The sequence below is a fragment of the Mobula hypostoma genome, chromosome 15 (assembly GCF_963921235.1).
Source record: "Mobula hypostoma chromosome 15, sMobHyp1.1, whole genome shotgun sequence".
NCBI lineage: Eukaryota > Metazoa > Chordata > Chondrichthyes > Myliobatiformes > Myliobatidae > Mobula > Mobula hypostoma.
The window spans coordinates 68,243,063-68,261,646 of NC_086111.1; the positions used below are offsets into that span (position 1 = coordinate 68,243,063).

Sequence of the window (18,584 nt, forward strand, 5' to 3'; positions counted from 1 at the left end):
CTGTGAAATATCCAAGAGGGATGTCAAGAGCAGCATTCAAAGGTTCATTTATTATCAAAATATACAACTCTGAAATTCTCTTTCTCCATATAGCCATGAAACCAAGAAAGAAAATAAGATCATTAACTCCCAAATCCCTCCTCCCTGCAAAAAAAAAGAACAAAAATGGAACAGGGACATCGACCCCCAAATCACCCTCTTCTGTACACAAAAAAATGAGAAAGATCCGGTGAAAAATAGAAAACATAGAATAGAAAAAAAAAACAAAAGACTGAAAAAAAGTCCACAGTCCAAGTCCATATCCAACACACAGAAAACCTGGGCAACATTCCCCCTCTCTATAGCAGAGCAATTTCACCAGCTGTTGCCCTTCTCCGTAGCAGAGCGATCCCACCAGTGATCAGAAGTTGGGGCGTGGTGTCATGATCGACTCCATTTCAAAGCGTCGTGGAAGATTGAAGCCTTGAGGCAAATGCAGAGGAGGTCAGCAGTCATGCTCCACAGATCGACAGCCGCTGGTAGCAAGATGGGGTAGCCGGCCACAGTTCAGCGGCGTGGCTGTCATTCTTCACAGATGGACTGAGTTCGAGAGGCCACTCTCCTTGGTTCGGGCAGGGGGATGTTTTCAGAATTTTGAGACTCGTGATTATTGGACTGCGGTTTATATTGCTCTCCTTCAATTTTCTGTGTTTTCTTTCTTGTTGCCAATCGGCAGGTTTGGGTTCCAGTTGGGCGGTGGGTTGGTTTTTGTGCAATGGAGAGGTTGGGGATTTGGGCGTCTGACGTCCTTGTTGGGTTTTGTGTGTGGGAGAGGGGACTGGGAGTTTGATGTTATCAGCACTTTTTTTTTGCAGGGGAGGGTATTGAAGGTTTGGTGTTATTGTTGCTGTTCTTTGCGAGGGAGGGGGTTTGGGGCTCAGGGTTTTTAATGTTCTCGCTGCTGTTTTCCGTGTGGGCAATATGTTAATTTTTGTGCGAGGGAGGGGGTGGGTGGGTTGGGGTTTGTGAGTTTTGTTTCTTTTTCCTTTTTATGTGGGGAGTGGGTTTGATTCAAAGACGCCCGTGGTTTTTCTGTATTTCATGACTATCTGGAGAAGATGAATATCAAAGTTGTATGGTACATGCATACATTGACAATAAAATGAACCTTTGAACCTTTGATTCTGCAGACGCTGGAAATCCAGAGTAACACACACAAAACGCTGGAGGAACTCAGCAGGTCAGGCAGCACCCATGGGAATGAAAAAACAGTTGACGCTTCAGGCTGAGATCCTTCATGAAGGATCTCAACTCAAAACTTTGGTTGTTAATTCCTCTCCTGAGATGCTGCCTGGCCTGCCGAGTTTCTTCAGTCTAAATCAAACAAGATGACCTCCTCGATCCACCCCATCCCTATTTTTATTTATCTATTTACATGTGACTCCATGAGACTCTATGAGACTCTATGGTTGTCTCGCCAGTTGCCTCTGAGAAAGTGGTTTGAAAAGGGATGTGCGGGGAGGCAGCGAAGGATTGAACCCCTTTCCAACAATCAGTAAGGATATTCAAGACATGATTATGAATGCCTGTATTTTAATGTAGGTGTGTTTAATTTGTCCTCCAAGAGAAAAGTGATTCAAACTCTTTGATGCACGTGGAAAGGAGGAACTATTGCATGCTGCGGAGGGCAACTTCAAGCCAACCATGAACCAGTGGGATTGGGCTGGAATGAGCAAGGACTTCTAAGAGGATGTTAGTGAAACAGATGGGTTCGTACAACAATCCAGTGGTTTTGCGGTCACCATTATTAATACCAGCCAGAATGATTTTAATTGACGTTGAATTCCTCAGCTGCACTGGCAAAGTCATGTCTCAAGATAAGATCATAAGAACAAGAGGCAGAAGAAAGAGAGGCCTTTCAGCCTGTTGTGTCCGCTTTCTTTTAATTTTTTGTCACCTATCTGCACTGACCCTCTAGTCCCTTGACCCCTTAATATTAAAATCTACTTTGAACATAAAGCACTACACCATAGTTGAGGGCCTTTGGCCCATGTTCCCATCAGATTCTACCACTCTATTGATTGTGGATTTCAGGAAGGGCAAGTCAAGAGAACATGCACCTCTGCACATGGAGGGGTCTGCTGTACAAAGGGTGAGCAGCTTCAAGTTCCTGGGTGCCATCATTTCCAAGGATCTGTCCTGGGCCCAACACACTGAGGAAATGACAAAGACAGTGGTTCTACTTCATTAGAGGAGTTTGAGGAGACTCTTGCAAATTTCTACATACGTAGCGCGACGAGCATTCTGACAGGTCACGTCACTGTCTGCTACGGAAGCTCCAATGCGGAGAATCACAAGAGGCTGCAGAGGGTTGTTGACTCAACCATCACCATCACGGGCACAACCCCACCAGCCTTCCAGGTCATCTTCAAGACGAGGTGTCTTATGAAGGTGGCATCCACTATAAGGTCCTTCTTCAGCCAGGACATTCCCTATTGTCCTGACCAACATCAGGGAGGAGGTGCAGGAGCCCGAGGACCCAAACTTGATGATTCGGAAACAGCTTCTTCTCTGTTATTAGGTTTCTGAACCCATGAACACTACAATATTATTCAACCAACACACATCAAAGTTGCTGGTGAACGCAGCAGGCCAGACAGCATCTCTAGGAAGAGGTGCAGTCGACGGCAACACACATCAAAGTTATTCACACATCAAACATTATTCCTTTCATTTGCACTATTTACTAATTTTATTTGGGTAGCGGGGTAGAGATACATCTCTACCAAAGGAGGTGGAAGGTGCTCCTTCCCTCCATTAGCCTGCAGGCCACCCTTGGGCAAGGTGTAGCACCTGCTTAGCCCCTGATCAGGGTCACGTGAAGCCATGGGAGCTGGTGGTGGACGGTCATATGAGCATCTGGTGCATATCACAAGTCCTGGTTATGTGACCACTGACGCCAGGCAGACAATCTCTGAAGAGTATTGATAATGGCTGGGGTCACCCGTCTTGTAAAGACACTGCCCAGAAGAAAGCAATGGTAAGCCACTTCTGTAGAAAAATTTGCCAGGGACAATCATGGTCTTGGGACCATGATTGCCTACATCATACCAGGCGGCACATAATAACGACGATGATTAATTTTATAATTTATAGTAATTTTATGTCTTTGTGCTACACTGCTGCTGCAGACCAACATATTTCATATCATGTAAGGCAGTGATAAACCTGATTCTCATTCTCATTCTGTTCATCTCTAGCTAGGGGAAATTTACAATGACCAGTTCAACTGCCAACTTGAACATTTTGAGTTATAGAGTCGCAGAATTGCACAGCACAGAAACAGGCTATTTGATCCACCATATCTATACCAATCTCTTTGCCCATCTAAACTAATCATATTTGTGTCCATCAGTATAATATCCTTCTGTGCCTTCCTGATGTAGGGACTGTCTAAATATCTCAGCATAGTCATTGTATCTGACTGAACCAATTCCTCTGGAGTGGGGCGCAAATATTAATCACTTCCTGTGTAGAAAACTTACCCCTCAGATTCCCCTTTAAATCTCTACCCTCTCACCTTAAAACTGTGCTCTCTTGTTTTGACATCTCGACCATGGGAAAAGGATTCCGATCATATACCCTATCTACACCAATCATATATCCTATTAGGTCACACTTCAGCATCCTTCCCTCCGAACAAGGGCAGCCTATCCAATCTCTTTGAAGCCCTCCAATCCAGGAAGTGCCTCAGGGAATTGGGAGGAAGCCTGCAAACTCCACAAAGACAGCATCTGAGGTCGGGATTGTGCCCGGGTCACTGGAGCTCTGCTAACTGCATCATCTCTGACTACACACAAGTTTTCAGCAGGTCTGACAGCATCTATGGAGAGGAATAAACAGTCAACGTTTCAGGCGGAGACATTTCATTCATCAGGACACCTTGGCCTGAAACGTCGACTCTTTATTCCCCTTCATAGATGCTGCCTGACCTGCTGAGTTCCTTCAGCATTTTGTGTGTGTGTGTGTGTGTGTGTGTGTGTGTGTGCGCTACACTGGATTTCCAGCATCTGCAGAATTTATTCTGTTTATACACAGGTATTGTTTGTTTTCTGAATAAACATTAACTGTTCATTCCACTCCATAGATACTATCCGACCTGCTGAGTTCCTCCAGCATTTTGTGTGTGTGTTGCGATTTTCTTTTTTATATACTAAATGTTTAATAACTTTGGGAAGTTATGGAATCATTTCTTTGCTTCAACAAATAACCCCTATTATACTCTGTAAATGCTGTACACTTTCAAACGATTCCATTGAAGAGAGGGATATAATTAAGAACTGGTCGTGGTTATTCATTGAACAGGGATTTATTCCATAATTTGGATACAGATTTATATAAATCCCACCTGAAACAAAAAGGACAATGCCACAATGTATTTCTTTGAATGTTATTGGTTGCATTGCATAAGGCAGGACTCTCTGCTGCCTGTCCGAGCGAGAATGGGCTGGGACAAAACTTGCATGCAATCCCAGTTAAGAAGGCTGCAGAGGGATCGAGAGAGCGTGGAGCGGACGGAGGAGCTCGGGATTTTCGTGCGAGTCTTTGTGTGCGTGTGTGTCGCTGCAGTCGAATTGTTACGGCGACATGGATTTGAACTGAGCGCGAAGTCGCTGGGTTTGCAGTCTTCGGAGAACCTCGGGAATTGCACTTTTAACTCAAAAGCAGGTAATGTGAGCCACGGGTTCGGAATTAGCTATTCTGGGGCGTTTTGAACACAAACTTGCAAGTGATATGAAACTTTTGAGTTGTTACCCAATCCAAGGATGGAGCTGTTCTTCACTTGAATTCTAATAGCCCTTTAATCGGATATAATTGAACCCCGCTGGGTATCTCCCCGCTACCCCACCTGCAATTTTGTACGTTTGAATAATTAACTTTTTTTTTGAGTTGGAAACTCTCGTTGCTTTATGTTTTAGAAGGCTGAATTCTGAAGAGAACGTGCAGACAAGATCATTGTTAAAAGTCTAAGAGCGGAAAACTAACTGCTGGAGGAACTCAGCGGGTCGAGCAGCGTCGGTAGTTGGGGTCGAAACCCCGCACCTGACGTCTCGACCAGCCCTTTCCCTTGCAGACACCGTTCGACACGCCGAATTCCTCCAGCAGATTGCTTTTTGCTCTAAATCTCAGCCTCCGTTTACTCTCATGTCTCCCCTTTAAAAGAAATCAAAGGACTGTCGTTCCATGATTAGAGAGATGAACAAACTGGGCTTGGGGAAAGAGACGCATGCAGACACCACAGACTAGTCAGTCCACCGGCGCTCCAAGCGAGTCTCCTCTGCTCGGACGTTCACAGCGACCGGGCTGAGAGAGTGCCACACTGCCGTTAAACCCAATGTCCCCTCGCCTTTCCGTTGAATGTCACCATTTCAACGTTGTATCGCGCAATCGACGCCACTTAAAAGATAACTCCGCATTTTCTGCTGTTCTTACTAATATTGCATTAGTTTAACTTGAGATCAAAGATTAACTTTATTCGCCCTGTACATTTACATGAATTAGGAATTTGCTGTGCGTCAAGGACATGCAACGAAAGAAAACCAACTTTCAACGATTATAGATAATTATATAAAGTTTTATAAAAGGTTAAAGGACGGATATGAAATAAAATGTACATAAACACTATTATGTACTTAACTATAAAACTATATTTTAAAAGTGGTTTAAATTTCTATCTGGAGTGCAGTGGAACAGGTGGGGTGTCAATAGAATGGTTGATCAGATTAGTTGCCTGGAGGAAGAAATTTATAAAATGGCGCGAAGTTTATCGCTTTATGGTTTCGAAATATCATGAAAGGCGCTACGTAAATGTAGATGATCGCTAATCGTTATAATGTACTGCGGAACATATTTAAAAGTTTTAAAGCTTGATGCAATATATTTTTGACCATGGCAATCATCTATCGCGACGGATCCTTTCTCCCATTCTGTATTAGTTTGATATTAGTTGCATATCTAATGTAGAAGCCTTGGATGATCTGAAGGATGTAAAGAAACCTCGGGCAAGTGCACCCGGATAGACTACCTGTCCCATCCCAGCCTCTGACCCGGTCCCGCCGAAGCGTCTCGGCCAGAAACGTCGACTCTACTTGTTTCCATAGACGCTGCCTGGTCTGCTGAGCGCCTCCAAAATTTTGTGTGTGTTGCTCGGGTTTAACAGACCTCCGATTTCAACTCCACCATCACAACCACCCCTCCCCCTAAAAAACCCCCGCGGTTAAACCGAAGGGAAAGTGGAGGAAGTGGGACGAGGCGCTTGAGAAAGGACAGGTGATGGGGACTTCAGGCAGGGGACGCTCTGCCTTCCCGGATCGGAACACAGTGAGAAATAGAAGCAGGGGTCGGCTGTGCGGCCCTTTCTGCCTGCCTTGTCAGTCGGTAAGACCACGGCTATGCTTTCGCTTCAGCGCCACGCTCCGAGTCTCAGGAGCTTCCAGAAAACTGTCAGCCTCCGTTTGGCATGTAGTGAGGGCTTGTGACAGATCACCAGAACCTTGGTACTCTCAGTGCTCAGAGTCCCGTGGTCCTGAGAGATAGAGAGAGTGAGAAAGATGGAGAGTGAGATCCACAGACTGACACAGAAACACAGAGAGAGAAACCAACTCTGCAAATGTTTGACTAAAATATCAAAACTTATCTCTATCTTTTATGCTCCTTTTGAAGCATTCCAAAGCACATTATTGTCAATGTACTCCAGTATTTTTGAACAGCAAGGTGTTGCCAGTGGCACCCTGGGCTGTGCCATGATTGACAAGACCCAGGGTTAATGGTTGCCATAAGACCATAAGATATAGGAGCAGGAGTAGGCCACTCGGCCCATCGAGTCTGCTTCACCATTCAATCATGGGCTGATCCAATTCTTCCAGTCATCCCCACTCCCCCTGCCTTCACCCCGTGTCCTTTGATGCCCTGGCTAATCAAGAACCTATCTATCTTGCCTTAAATACACCCAATTACTTGGCCTCCACAGCCACTCGTGGCAACAAATTACACAAATTTACCACCCTCTGACTAAAATAATTTCTCTGCATCTCAGTTCTAAATGGATGTCCTTCAATCCTAAAGTCATGCCCTCTTGTCCTAGAATCTCCTACCATGGGAAATAACTTTGCCATATCTAATCTGTTCAGGCCTTTTAACATTCGGAATGTTTCTATGGGATCCCCCCTCATTCCCCTGAATTCCAGGGAATACAGCCCAAGGGCTGCCAGACGTTCATCATACGGTAACCCTTTCACTCCTGGAATCATTCTCATGTATCTTCTCTGAACCCTCTCCAATGTCAGTATATCCTTTCTAAAATAAGGACCCCAAAACTGTGCAGAATACTCTTAGTGTGGTCTCACGAGTGCCTTATAGAGCCTCAACATCACATCCCTGCTCTTATATTCTATACCTCTAGAAATGAATGTCAACATTGCATTCGCCTTCTTCACAACTGACTCAACCTGGAGGTTAACCTTTAGGGTATCCTGCACAAGGACTCCCGTCGCTTTGCATCTCTGCATTTTGAATTCTCTCCCTATCTAAATAATAGTCTGCCCATTTATTTCTTCCACCAAAGTGCATGACCATACATTTTCCAACATTTGCCACTTCTTTGCCCATTCCCTAAACTATCTAAGTCTCTCTGCAGGCTCTCTGTTTCCTCAACACTACCCACTTCTCCACCTATCTTTGTATCATTGGCAAATTTAGCCACAAATCCATTAATACCGTTGTCCAAATCTTTGACATACATTGTAAAAAGCAGCGGTTCCAACACTGACCACTGTGGAACTCCACTGGTAACCGGCAGCCAGCCAGAATAGGATCCCTTTATTCCCACTCTCTGTTTTCTGCTGACCCGCCAATGGTCCAACTTCCCTATAATTCCATGGGCTCTTTTCTTGCTAAACAGCCTCATGTGTGGCACCTTGTCAAAGGCATTCTGAAAATCCAAGTACACCATGTCTACTGCATCTTCATTGTCTACCCTGCTTGTAATTTCCTCAAAGAATCGCAGTAGGTTTGTCAGGCAGGATTTTCCTTTCAGGAAACCATGCTGGCTTTGGCCTATCTTGTCATGTGCCTCCAGATACTCTGTAATCTCATCTCTAACAATCGATTCCAACAACTTCCCAACTACTGATGTCAGGCTAACAGGTCTATAGTTTCCTTTCTGCTGCCTCCCACCCTTAAATAGCTGAGTAACATTTGAAGTTTTCCAGTCATCTGGTACAGTGCCAGAATCTATCGATTCTTAAAAGATCATCGTTAATGCCTCTGCAATCTCTCCAGCTACTTCCTTCAGAACCCGAAGGTGCATTCCATCAGGTCTAGGAGATTTATCCACCTCCTGACCATTAAGCTTTCTGAGCACCTTCTCAGTTGTAATTTTCACTGCACAAACTTCACTTCCCTGACACTCTTGAAAGTCTGGTATACTGCAGACGTCTTCCACTGTGAAGGCTGATGCAAAATACACATTCAGTTCCTCTGCCATCTCTGCATCTCTCATTACAATATCTCCAGCATCATTTTCCATTGGTCCTACATCTACCCTCGACTTTCTTTTACTCTTTGTATACTTAAAAAAGCTTTGAGTATCTTCTTTGATATTAGTCATCAGCTTCATTTCATAATTCATCTTTTCCTTCCAAATGACCTTCTTAGTTTCCTTCTGCAAGTTTTTAAAAGGTTCCCAATCCTCTATCTTCCCACTAGCTCTGGCTTCCTTGTATGCCCTCTCTTTTGCTTTTACTTTGCTCTGAGAAGTCAGAGCATTTTCAGCAATGGAGCCTTATCATTTTTCCAGTCACATCCCAGACTGCGATATGTCTCACAGCCTTTCAACACAGAGTAGGCAGTGTTACCAGCTGAGTCACTGCTATGAACATGGTAGTACTATTGGTTGTGCCAGGTTTAAGAAGCCAATGGATGGTGGGTAAAGACTCTGGAGGAAGTGCTGTGTGTCTTATTATGTAACATTGAATGAGTCAATGTGATATACCATAGGAACTATGATTAGCAGAAGTTGCTTGGCATGTTGGAGAGTCCCGACTTAAATTGGACACCAATTTGTTGAGCACTTTCACTCTATCCGCAGCAAGCAAGATTTCCCTGTGGCCAAATATTTTAATTCCAATCCCCATCCTGATTCCCATTCTGATGTGGCATTTCTACGATGAGGCCACTCAGGATGGAGGAGCAACACCTCATTCCATTTGGGTAGCCTCCAACCTGATGGCATGAACATAGATTTCTCTGACTTACAGTAATTTTACATCCCCCCCCCCCGCTTTCTTTTACCATTCCCTATTCTAGCTTCCCCCCTTACCCCTTCTCTTCTCCTCACCTGACCATCACCTTCCTCTGGTGCCCCTCCTCCTTCTCTTTCTCCCATGGTCCACTCTCCTCTGCTATCAGATTCTTTCTTCAGCCCTTTACCTTTTCCACCTATCACCTCTCAGTTTCTCACTTCATTCATCTCCCCCACCCACCTACCTGCCCCCCCCTCACCTGGTTCCACCTACCTGCCCCCCCTCACCTGGTTCCACCTACCTACCTGCCCCCTCACCTGGTCCCACCTACCTGCCCCCTCACCTGGTCCCACCTACCTGCCCCCTCACCTGGTTCCACTTACCACCTGACAGCTTGTATTCCTTCCCCTCCCCCTCACTTCCCCATTCTTGCTTCTTCCTCCTTCCTTTCCAGTGCTGATGAAGGGTCTCAGCCTGAAACATCGACTGTTATTCTTTCCCGTAGATGATGCCTGACCAGCTGAGTTCCTCCAGCGTTCTGTGTGTGTGTTTCTTGTCACTGAAGAAATGACTGATGTTTAAACAATTGGATTGCTTTCATGTCAGAGGTGGACAGGTACAAGAAAATTGAAGCAGTGATTAGCCCATCTCCATTGTGTGAACTGCGCTGTAACCATGCTTACAACTGGAACATGCTTGACATATTTTCCCTCAGGTTTGAGAATCCGCACAAACCCTTTGCAACTGGTTCCCATTCCTATGGTCATACCCTCCAACATCCTGACAGTGATGGAGAGCATATGCGTACAGCCACTCAGAAGTGCTGGAGCACACACTATGGCTGGTGGCAATGGGTAGCTGGTGTCATTTACCTGATAAAAATTCTTCCCTCACCTGCCCACCTCACCTGGATTCAACTATCAGCCAGCTCTTCAAGATTGTTTAACGTCATTTCCTGTACACGCGTGTAAGAATGAAATAATTGTTACTCTGGATCTGTTGTAGCACAAAATAAGCCCCACAAACAATAAAGAACACAATAATAATAATAATTAAAGAACACACACACACACACCCAAATGCATCGACTGAATGTCCATAAAGTGACATTAGGCTGTACATAAGGTGACTGATGGAAATAATAAAGTAGTGATGGAGTTAGTGGGTGGGGGTGTTGATCAGACGTACTGCTTGGGGAAAGTATGTATTTTTGTGTCTGGTGGTCCTGCCGTAGATGCTGTGTTGCCCCCTCCTGATGGGAGTGGAATATTGTGCTCCACCTCTTCCCCCACCCCACCCACCATTTTATACTGGCTATCCCTGCTCTTTCCTTCCAGTCCTGATGAAGAATCTTGGCCCGAAACGTTGACTGTCCATTTCCTCCACAGATGCTGCCTGATCCTCTGAGTTTCTCCAGCTCCTTTGTGTGTGTGTGTGTGTGTTGCTTCAGGTTAACAGCATCTGCAGAATCTCTTGTACCTCAAGGTATCTGCTGATGGTTTAAATGTGATGAGGAAGTTCGAACGCCTGTGTGAATGAAAGTCTACCAAGACCTTGAGAACTATATAGATGAATGTAGAGCAGGGGTTCCCAACCTAGGGTCCACGGACCCTTTGCTTCATGGCATTGGTCCATGGCAGGATAAAGGTTGGGAACCCCTTTCACAGAGGGATTTGGGCCAAACACAGGCAAAGCTCAGGTGGGAATCTTGGTGGACATGAACCCATTGGGCTGAAGGGCCTGTTTCTGTCCTGAATGATCCTCTACAACTGGAGATTTGCCGTTTTATTTGCAGAATGATCTTCATGTATACTAATTGAAAATGGGAAACAAAAGTCTGTAGGTGCTGGAGATCTAAAATAAAAATCTAAGATGCTGGAAACACTCAGTGCTGGAGATCTAAAATAAAAATCTAAGATGCTGGAAACACTCAGCAGGCCAGGCTGCATCTGTGGGAAGAGAAACAGAGTCAATGTTTCAGGTCAGAGATCTTCTGTCAGAACTGAAAAGAAAGAAACGCTAACTCTGGAGGTCATAGGTTATGAGTGAAGGAGAAATACTTAAGGCGAATCTGAGGGAGAACTTCACTCAGTATGAAGCTCGAGTGTGGAATGATGTTAAAGGTTCAAAGGTCCCGTTTAATGTCAGAGAAATGTATACAATATACATCCTGAGATGTTTTTTCTTTGCAAACATCCATGAAAACAGAGAAGTGCCCCAAAGAATGAATGACAGATAAACACAAGAACCCCAAACTCTCCCCCAGCTCCCTGCCTCCCGCGCGGAAGCAGCAGCGAGCAACAATCCCCCCTCCCCCCAGCGGAAAAAAGAAGCAAGCGTTGGCACCGTCACCAAGCACTTAAACGTGAGCAAAGCAACAGCAAAGACACAGACTTGCAGTTACCCCAAAGACTTTGCGTTACACCCGGCATTCGACATACCGCAGATTCTCTCTCTCCCTAATAAGGGAGAAAGAGGTGTCTCCATTTTCCCAGCGAGCGGGGAGACATAACAAGCAACTCGCTGGTTTATGATGTTAAAACGTCCGTTACATCGCTTTTTCGAGCTCTGTGCCCGAAGATCACAAAGATCCCGGGTCTTTGGGCCCATAGCAGATATCCCGACTCCCCCGATGACACACGGGTCTCCTGCCATGACACTGACCCTCAATCCGCTTGTCTCCAGAGCCCAGGGATCTTAGGCTTCCAAATTCAAACCGGATTCTCAGGCCGAACCCTTGACGTGTTGAACAATGGGCCAGTCCTGAAACCCCGAGAACGGGTCCCTTTCCCGCAAAGAACCGATTTGCCAGGTACAATTGCAGTACTTAAGAGAAGTTTGGATAAGTACATGGATCTCAGGGGTATGGAGGGCTATGAGTAGGTGTGGGTTGATGGGATTAGACAGGGTACAAGTTGGCATGGACTAGATGGGCCAAAGGGCCTGTCTCTGTCCGTATTGCTCTACAACTGTTTCTGTCCACACAGATGCAGCCTGATGTCCTGAGTATTTCCAGTATTTTCTATTTCTGTCAGTCCCTGTGTATTATCACTCACAAATCTCTACAGATATACCATGGAGAGCATTCTGACTGGCTGCATCACCGTGGGTGACACTGCACAGGATCAAAATAGAGCTGCAGAAAATTGTGAACTCAGTCAGCCCCACCATGGGCACTGTAGTAGCCAGGGCATCTTCAAGCAGCGATGCCTCTAAAAGCAGGCGTCCATCATTAAGGACCTCCATCACCCAGGTTATCCCCAGTTCTCACTGTTACTGTCAGGGAGGAGATGCAGGAGCCTGAAGACACACACTCGATGATTCAGGAACAGCTTCTTCCCCTCTGCCATCTGATTTCTGAATGGATGTTGAACCCATGAACACTAACTCACTTTTTTTCCTCTCTTTTTACACTAATTTAATTTAACTTTTATATATATTTACCATAATTTTCAGATTTTATTTGACAGCGTCATCATACTCCAGGTCAGACGAGAGATAACCCAGGTCAGGTTTCAGACCACAGTACCCAGGTATATTCTTCGCATGATGGCGGTGGCGAGGAGGTAGAGAAGAAGAGGAAGGTCAAGTGGCCAGCAATGGTAGATGAGAAGGCTTGGCGTGTATTTGATGAGGATATCAGTATTATGTTGGAGAACACTCTCAGGGGAACATCAAAGAGAAAGTTGGAAGTGATGGACGATATGATTTACGATGTTGGAAAGTACAGGTTTGGTTTGGTTGAGTTGAAGAAAGCAAAGCCTACACAGCAACCAAGCAGGCACCAGAAGGAGATTAGTAGGTTGAGGAGAGAGCTTAGAATCGTATGGTCTGACACCAGTAGAGAAGCGGTTATTGGTGAACTCACAGTCCCCGGGAAGACAACATCGATGAAGCCCATGAGCGCAAGTTAACCAAGTATGCAGAGTTGAGATCAGAGTGCAGAGACAGAGGGTGGAAGGTCTAATGCTATCCATTCGAAGTAGGCTGCTGTGGGTTTATTGCGTTCACTCTCCAGAAGTGGCTGCGTGACCTTGGCTTCACTAGAAGAGAGATCAAGTCAACCAGCAGGGCTGTAGCTGAGGCAGCAGAGAAAGGATCAGCATGGGTGTGGACCAAGTATGTCCAGAGGGGCAGATAGTCAGACAGTGTATACATATCTTGCAAACCCTTCAGTAGTTGCATAGACACCTGAAGGGTAGACTATCTGTTGGATGGAAGTGACCAACAACTCTGATAGAGGCAGATGCCAAGTTTTTAAGCTCACCAGTGGGAGGTGGTGCTTTATCACTGCTGGCCCACCGCCTCGAAGGAGTCTTGATCATAAGCGGGCCAAAACTCCTGAAGACAGGTGGCAGATCAACTGATGATCCCACTGGTGATTGCACAGGATAGTTAACATCTTAGTCCATGTGTATTTTGTAACTCTGTAATCCATAACAATTTCCTGACATATGCCAGTGATATTAAACCTGATCCTGATTCAGGTTCTCGTTCTCCCTGTCCCAACACCCAGCCCTGCTCCCTCAGTTATCTGTGCTTTTCTTCTCTATTCATTCCCTGAACGTGAGTATTGATCGAGTCACCATTCACTGCTCATTCCTATTTGTCCTTGAACCAAGGCCAGTTCAAATGGCCCATTGGATTGACAGGGCTGGTGGTCTTGGCCCACCATAACCAGACTAGCTTTCAGGTGTCTCATCTCTGTTCCTCTGACTACGGAATCTCCTCTTCACCTCTGTTCTCTTCTGAGCCACTTCGACAGACTCAGTACCAGTCTCTGCTGCGCCCCTCTGGTAGGCTGTCCCCCTCAACAGTATCCAAAGTGGTATCCTTATTTTTGGAGGAGAATGGCCACAGGGGTACCTCAGCAGAGAGTGGTGCGGACAGCCCAGTGCATCTGTATATGTGAACTTCCCACTATTCAGGACATTCACAAAGACAGGTGTGTAAAAAGGGCCCAAAGGATCATTGGGGACCCGAGTCACCCCAACCACAAACTGTCCCAACTGCTACCATCCGGGAAACGGTACCACAGCATAAACGCCAGAACCGACAGGCTCCCGGACAGCTTCTTCCACCAGGCCATCAGACTGATAAATTCATGCTGATACAATTGTATTTCTATGCGATATTGACTATCCTGTTATACATAACATTTATTTATTACAAATGACTATTTAGACGGATACATAGCATAAAGATTTTTACTCCTCATGTATATGAAGGATGTAAGAATTAAAGTCAATTCAGTTCAAAACTCTGCACCGGCTACCCATTTCCTATCCTTCTCCTGACAGTCACCCAGTTACCTGCCTCCTGCAACCTAGGGGTGACCACCTATAGCTCCTGTCTATCACCTCCTCAGTCTCCTGTATGAGCTGAGGGCCATCGAGCTGCACCTCCAGTTCCTTAACACGTTCTCTACGGAGCTGCAGCTCGGTGCACCTGTTGCAGATGTGGTTGTCCGTGAGGCTGTAGGTCTCCCTGACTTACCACATCTCACACACAGCAGTCTGGGGTTTACGGAGAATGGCCAGACATAAAAACAAAAAAAAAAAACCAATGAGTGGCAGTTCTGTGGGCAAAAATACCTTGTTAATGAGAGAGGTCAGAGGAGAATGGCCAGGCTGGTTCAAACTGACAGGGAGGTGACAACAGCTGGAATAAATGCACATTACAGCAGTGGTGTGCAGAAGACCATCTCTGAGCACACAACACTCAAAGCTTGGATGGGCTACAGCAGCAGAAGACCACAAGCATGCGCAAAGTGGCCACTTTTAGGTACAGAAGTATCTAATAAAGTGACCACTGAATGAATATATCTTTTATAATTTTGTATCTCTCAATCAGGACCCCCTCAGCCTCATCTGCCCTGCCTGTCCTCATAGCTTTCCAAAGCAATCACCTCCTTCCTGCGGTGTAGTAACCACAACTGTGCACAATATTCCAACTGTCGACTGTGATATAAAGCTGTATTGTAACCTCTCTGTTCTTGAATTCTACACCCCAGCTAAAGAAGGCAAGTACCCCTTTGTCTTTGGCACCACCTTATTGACCTGTGCTGTGGCCTTGAGGATCCTTGCTGGTGGACATTAGGGTCCTCTGTATCCCTCTCTTGTAGCACCTCAGTGTACTTTTATCCGCAACACATGATAAAACAGGCCAAAGTCAGCATGGTTTCCTTAAGAAGGAAATCTTGCCTGACAAATCTGTTGGAATTCTTTGAGGAAGTAACAGATAGAAATGATAAAGGAAAGTCGGTGGATGTTGTTCACTCGTATTTTCCGAACGCCTTTGACAAGGTGCCGCACGTGATGGTGCTTTACAAGAACTCCTGGTAATAAAGGAAAACTGCTAACATGGATAGGAGTTTGGTTGATGGGCAGAAGACAGAGAGTGAGAATAAAGTAGGCCTATTCTGTCTGTTGGTGATGGGTGGTGTTCCACTGGGGTCAGTGTTGGGACCGCTACTTTTCAAGTTGTATGTTAATAATCTGGATGGCGGAATTGATAGCTTTTCGGCCAAGGTTCCGGATGATGCAGAGATGGCTGGAGGGGCAGGCAGTGCTGACGAAGCGCAGAGTCTGCAGAAGGATTTGGACTGGCAGCGGCACAGTGGCGAAGTGTTCAGCCCAACGCTTTACAGCACCGACGATCCGGGTCCAGTTCCTGCCTCTGTCTGTAAGGAGTTTGTACCTTCTCCCCATGGCTGCTTTGGTTTCCCCCGGGTGCTCCGGTTTCTTCTCACGTTCCAAAGGTGTAAGTAGGTGAATTGGTCACGTGGGTGTAATTGGGCGATGCCGGATCTTTGGGCTCGAAGGGCCTGTTACAGGTGCTGTATCTGTGAATAAGAAATAAGACAGATTGGGAGAATGACAAAGAAGTGTCAGATGAACTACAGTGTGGTCATGAACTTCGTTAGATGGAATAAAGGTGCAGATTATTTTCTAAACAGAATGCAAATTCAGATATTGGAGGTGCAAAGGGACTTGGGAGTCCTAGTGCAGGGTTCCCTAAAGGTTAATTTGCAGGTTGAGTTGGTGGTAAGGAAGGTAAATACAATAATAACATTAATTTCCAAAGGACTAGAATAATAAAAGCAAGGATGTAATGCTGAGTCTTTCTAAGGCATTGGTCAGCCCACATCTGGAGTATTGTGAGTAGTCTTGGGCCTCTTATTGTGCTGGCATTGGAGAGGGTCCAGAGTTGGGATTGACCCTGTGGAGGGGGGAAACAAGTTCAGATAGGGGACTCAATAATGAAGGGAATAGACAGGAGATTCTGTGAACGTAACCGGGACACCCGGATGTTATGTTGCCTCCCAGGTGCCAGGATCGGGGACGTCTCGGATCGCATCCACAACATTTGGGAGAGGGAGGGAGAGCAGCCGGATGTCTTCATATTGGTACCAATGACATAGGAAGGAAAAGCAACGAGGTCCTGAAAAGAGATTTTAGAAAGCTAGGTAGAAAGCTGAGAAGCAGGGCCTCCAGGGTAGTAATTTCTGGATTACTACCACGGGCAGGGATGTCAGCAGAGCAGTAATGGCATTCATTTCTGGGAAGAATGAGGAAGGTGCAGGACACGTGTATTTCAAAAATGAAGAAATACTCAAATGGCAAAATAGTATAACCGTGGCTGACAAAGGAAGTCAAAGCTCATGTAAAAACAAAATAGAGGGCATACAACAAAGCAAAAATTAGTGGGAAGATAGGGGATTGGAAAGTTTTTAAAAACCTACAGAGAGTAACTAAAAAACCATTAGAAGGGAAAAAATGAAATATGAAAGCAAGCTAGCAAATAATATCAAAGTGGATAGTAAAAGCTTTTTCAGGTATGTAAAAAATAAAAGAGAGATGAGAATGGATATAGGACTGCTAGAAATTGAGGCAGGAGAAATAATAACGAGGGACAAGGAGATGGCTGCTGAACCTAAATGAGTATTTTGCATCAGTCTTTCCTGTGGAAGACTCTAGCAGTATGCCTGATGTTGTAGTGTGTGAAGGAAGAGAAGTGGGTGCAGTTACTGTTACAAGAGAGAAGGTGCTCAAAAAGCTGAAAGACCTAAAAGTACGTAAGTCACCCGGACCAGAGGAACTGAACCCTAGGGTTCTGAAAGAGGTGGCATTAGAGATTGTGGTGACATTAGAAATGATCTTTCAAAAATCATTGGACTCTGGCGTGGTGCCAGAGGACAGGAACATTGCAAATGTCACCCCACCCTTTAAGAAAGGAGAAAGGCAGCAGAAAGGAAATTATAGACCAGTTAGCCTGACCTCAGTGGTTGGGAAGATGTTAGAGCCAATTGTTAAGGATGAGGTGATGGAGTACTTGGTGACACAGGACAAGATAGGACAAAATCAGCATGGTTTCTTTAAGGGAAAATTCTGCCTGACGAACCTGTTGGAATTCTTTGAGAAGATTACAAGTAGGATAGATAAAGGGGGTGTAGTGGGTGTTGTATATTTGGATTTTCAGAAGGCCTTTGACAATGTGCCACACATGAAGCTGCTTATCAAGTTAAGAGCCCATGGTATTACAGGAAAGTTACTAACATGGTTAGAGCATTGGCTGATTGGTAGGAGGCAGTGAGTGGGAATAAAAGGTTGACTGCTAGTGACTAGTGGTGTTCTGCAGGGGTCGGTGTTGGGACCGCTTCTTTTTATGCTGTATATCAATAATTTAGATGATGGAATAGATGGCTTTGTTGCCAAGTTTGCAAATGATACGAAGATTGGTGGAGGGCAGGTAGTGTTGGGGAAACAGGAAGGATGCAGAAGGACTTAGACAGATTAGGAGAATGGGCAAGAAAGTGCCAAATGAAATATAATGTTGGAAAATGCATGGTCAAGCACTTTGGTAGTAAAAATAAATGTACAGACTATTTTCTAAACAGGGACAAAATCCAAAAATTTGAGATGCAAAGGGACTTGGGAGCCCTTGTGCAGAACATTGTAACGGTTAACTTGCAGGTTGAGTCAGTGGTGAGGAAGGCAAATGCCATATTAGCACTCATTTCAAGAGGTCTAGAATACAAGAGCAAGAATGTAATGCTGAGGCTTTATAAGGCACTGGTGAGGCCTCACCCTGAGTATTGTGAACAGTTTTGGGCTCCTCATCTTAGAAGAGATGTGCTGACGTTGGAGAGGGTCCAGAGGAGGTTCACAAGGATGATTCCAGGAATGAAAGGGTTGTCATATGAGAAACATTTGATGGCTCTGGGTCTGTACTCACTGGAATTTAGAAGGATGAGGGGGGATCTCATTGAAACCTTTCAAATGTTGAAAGGCCTAAACAGAG

The 18,584-nt window shown here is 45.3% G+C and overlaps 1 protein-coding gene across 1 annotated transcript in view; it reads left to right on the forward strand.

The window, feature by feature from the left end:
* Nucleotides 1-4,536: 4,536 nt before the first annotated feature.
* Nucleotides 4,537-18,584, forward strand: part of col7a1 (collagen, type VII, alpha 1) — a 366,380-nt gene continuing 352,332 nt past the window's right edge. The window contains exon 1 of the mRNA XM_063068334.1: nucleotides 4,537-4,707. The gene's annotated coding sequence lies outside the window, so the exon portion shown is untranslated. The remainder of the gene's footprint in view (nucleotides 4,708-18,584) is intronic.